We start from the raw sequence: 4,451 nt of genomic DNA on the forward strand, positions 1-4,451 counted from the left end.
TAATTTTCTCTAGTGGTTCTGCGGACTTTGTTTTCAGGTAGAATAAAATGTTTTCAGAGTAATAGCATAGTTTACTGGAGTTGTCAAGCTTCGGGAGAGGTTTTTTTTGAGTATTTAATTTCTTGGCGGATTTTTGACTATGTCTGCTAAGGACCCAGTTATTCAAAGTGTTGAGCACTAGAGAGCTGCTGAGCAATCTTAACTTTCTTCTTTCAGGATTGAGCTCTGAGAGGTTTTTCTCACTGCAGAAAGGTTGGTTCTTGTGTTGGAGATACACTCACAACAGAACAAAAAGATTTGAAATGATGTCATGCTAAGTTGCTGTCCCTGTGATTTGATGTCAGTAGAATCCATCTGATTAATTACAGCTAATTAACATACAAAACATCTTTTCAAGGAGGTATTTTTTCTACTTTTCTTTCAGAAATTATATGTTATCTGTGAATTAATAGCAAAATAAACATATTGGGAAAATAGCTATTGTATGTGCATAGTATCTTAACTGTACACGTGCAACAACTTAGTATTTTAACATTCAATAAATAGGGTTGCTTTTTAAAATTTGAGACTAGAGATAATTTTTCTGTAAGGGCCATATTCTAGTTTATTTTTTAACTCTTGTGTTAGTCTCCTTAGTACAACTCAAAATTTGAAGGCAATTTCAGATTTTGCTGAATGGTAATTCAAACTGAGGAATCTGGTTAGTTGATGGAATGATCATTAGTGATCCTCAGGCTCAGGATAATAAATTGAACCTGCCTATAGTCAGCTGTAAAGCACCATCTATGCTGAAAATGAAACACTGTTTGAGAACAGAATAGTTTTGGGGTTTTTTAAGTGATATGACTGGCCTATGTGAAGATTTAAACTGATTTCTAACAGTTTGACAAAGACTGGCCTTTCAAAGCAAATATATTCAGCACAGTGCTTAGAATACTGAGTCCTTACATTTAGACTGTAAAGGTCCTTCAGGCTGGTATGTGTGGTTTTTAATTTTTCTGTAAAACACCATTCCCGCCTACAGAGCTATAGAAATAATAAATAATGTGGAGTATTGGGAGATCCACGTTCTCTGGCTAATGGGAACTCTGCAATACTCTACAGACCTAAAAGTGGCAATTCTTCAACAAAAAAACTTCAAAAACAGACTCCAACGAGAGACTGCTGAATTGGAATTAATTTGCAAACTGCATACAATTAACTTAGGCTTGAATAGACACTGGGAGTGGATGGGCCATTACACAAAGTAAAACTATTTCCCCATGTTATCCCCCCTTCCCACTCCGCACTGTTCCTCAGACGTTCTTGTCAACTGCTGGAAAGGGCCCACCTTGATTATCACTACAAAAGCTCCAGTCTCTCCCCCCCCCCCTCCGCTCTTCCGCTGGTAATAGCTCACCTTAAGTGATCACTCTGGTTACAGTGTGTATGGTAACACCCATTGTTTCATGTTCTCTATGTATATAAATCTCCCCACTGTATTTTCCACTGAATGCATCCGATGAAGTGAGCTGTAGCTCACGAAAGCTTATGCTCAAATAAATTTGTTAGTCTCTAAGGTGCCACAAGTACTCCTTTTCTTTTTGCGAATACAGACTAATACGGCTGCTGCTCTGAAATCTGCAATGACTCTGAACTGTCTATTTTCAGCTCTCCCTGTGCCATATAAAATTTTTCTTCATCCCAAAAGTATGTACTTTGGCTTCAGCTATACATATGTATTGTTGTTGTTGCAAGTGGTCAGCGCAGTGCTGTTAAAAACTTAAGTACTTACAAATTTTCCGTTTTAATACACTGATCTCTCTTTGGCTGAGAAGTTGTGTCATCCAAGATTAACTTGAACTTTCTCACCTCTGACAGTGTCTTCCTGAAAGCTGAATAGATAGAAATCACTATGTGTAAAATGTTAGCATGACTTCCGTAGACGATACATACTTTTTCAGCTAAGTAGGTTACTTTTAAAAAACAGACGCTTGTAAAATTTTTGCACACTTAATTGTGCAATGCTGGATAGCATGTACTTCCTTACTGATTCATTGGATGACATAAGTGCTTCACATCTCTTTATTTACTTTGTGCATTCGAGAGTGATTTTCTGTTTAATCCGTTTCATTTTTTAATTACAGTCAGTTTCTCCTGTTCTTATTGTGACTCTTTCATGCAGCAACAGGAGAGAAAAACATTTTTAAAAATACGAAAATGTGGTTGAAAACTACGGGAACAGCTGAGTACTTGGAGACTGGTGTCCTATCAGAAACTCCTTATTTTATTTTTTGCAGTTGACTAAATTTGACAGTGTCCTGTTCACCAATGATATTTGTCATATCTGAGTTGGCAAAAATACATAATATACGTTTTTCCTTTGTAAGAATGTAGTTGATTTTCACCAGCTTTACCTTGCTTTCTTTTGTGTGCATTGTGTGACTAATAAACAAACCTGCATACTGCGTTTTTCAGTAATGCTGTTCTTTACCGTTGTAAGTTTAATGTTATTTAAATTACTTCCGTTACCAATTTTGTCTCATTTTAAAAATCTTTCTTTTAAGTTTTCATGTACTGCAAAGCAATAGCTGCCGAGGAAAGAAAATTCATTGGGATTAAAACCCTGCCTTTTCTCCTGCACAGTAGCTGTTTTTGGTTTTGTTTGTTTTTTCCAAGCAGGGTAGTGTGAAATTGAGTAGCATGTCAATCTGGCTCCTCGTCTGACTGTCACTGCTGCTGGTGCTATGGGGAAAACTACTGTGCAGGAGCATCAACACCATGGTGATCTTAGCTGTAGGGGGTTTAGGTGGGGGTTTCAAAAAAAAAGTGGACGTATCGGAAGCAATGTACAGCGCTCACAGTCCCATTATTCTAAAGTGAAACCTCTATTTTGCTTGGTTTCAGAGTAGCAGCCATGTTAGTCTGTATTCGCAAAAAGAAAAGGAGTACTTGTGGCACCTTAGAGACTAACAAATTTATTAGAGCATAAGCTTTCGTGAGCTACAGCTCACTTCATCGGATGCATTTGAGCTGTAGCTCACGAAAGCTTATGCTCTAATAAATTTGTTCGTCTCTAAGGTGCCACAAGTACTCCTTTTCTTTTTGCTCTATTTTGCTTGTATACTATAACAAATTTTAAAGAATCCTCATTCCTTATTTTGAGGGGTACAGCTTCCAATCTCACTATATCATTAATCGTCCCAGTTTTCTCACTACAAGACCATATTTTGCAACCTCCTTGAGGAGGAGTCGTCTTGACTTCAGTGTGACTCCTCACATAAGTAAGGATGGCAAGATCAGGCCCTGAGTCTTCACGTAAATTGACTTCTTGCCCTACGAATATATGTCAAGCTGCAAGAGCTGTGGTTGATCGCAGTAGGGAAAAATCAATGACTCACATTTCCACAGAAAGAAATGTAATTTCCAGTCTCATAGCAACTGTCCTTGCAACTGTTTCAAATCTTGTGTGACAAAATATTTAGCACTTACAGATGTTTTAATGTCTCATTCCAGTCCACCCCCTCACCCTAAATATGTCTACGTTTTACATTACACTAAATCTCCTGATTTATGGTTTTAACCTTAAAATGATGTCAGATAATTAAATGTAAAAAGTGAAAATCTGAGAAAAGTTACCTTGATTTTATAATGTAAGGATCTGGTTAATTTTATAGGGTCTTAAAATAAAGAAATCTTGGATCTGCTTATGTTTAATGTCTAAATACTAGCTATGCTGTTTACACTTAGGGAACAGTTGGATTTTAAATTCAAATTATTTAATTTTAGCTGTTTTTTGGTAATTTTGGCTGGTGTCTTGGATAAACAGATTTTAGAATCTGATATCTATTAATTACTAATCTAGAGATGCAAACAAGTTAACTATTTAGAGCACACTGTTCTTTTAGTACACTAATGCACATGTGTAGTGGTGATAACTTTAGTGTAGAAATTTTATAGGCAAATTTAACCCTTACCGACAACGGGTGCTTCTGAACCAGTGCTGAAAATAGTTGAACTCCTAGAGCTGACAGAGTGAACCCGTTTCAGAATGTGTGATTGAGGATTTAGTGGGCTCTTGGACTGCAACTCAGGGACAGGACTGTGGAGTGGTGGTCTTCTTGGCTTTTCCACTGATTTGCTCTGTGGGTTTGGGCAAGTTCCTAATGTGTTTGTGCTTCAGTATCCCATTTCTAAAAAGGGGATAGTAACACTTAACTATGTCAAAGGTGGATCGTGAATCTTAATTAAAGAACATTTGAGTGCTTTGATATCCTCTGATGAAAGGTGGTGTAGAAGTAAAAAGTACTAATATTAATTATGTCTGAGATTTTCATATAGGCATAAAGAAATTAGGCACTCAAAGCCCATTGAAAGTTGATGGAAGTTGGGCACCTAACTTCCTTTGAAAATCCCAGCCTACAATTTTGAAAAGCATTGTTAATTGAATTAACCCCCTATTTTTCTTGTAG

The sequence above is a fragment of the Dermochelys coriacea genome, chromosome 20, assembly GCF_009764565.3.
Source record: "Dermochelys coriacea isolate rDerCor1 chromosome 20, rDerCor1.pri.v4, whole genome shotgun sequence".
NCBI lineage: Eukaryota > Metazoa > Chordata > Testudines > Dermochelyidae > Dermochelys > Dermochelys coriacea.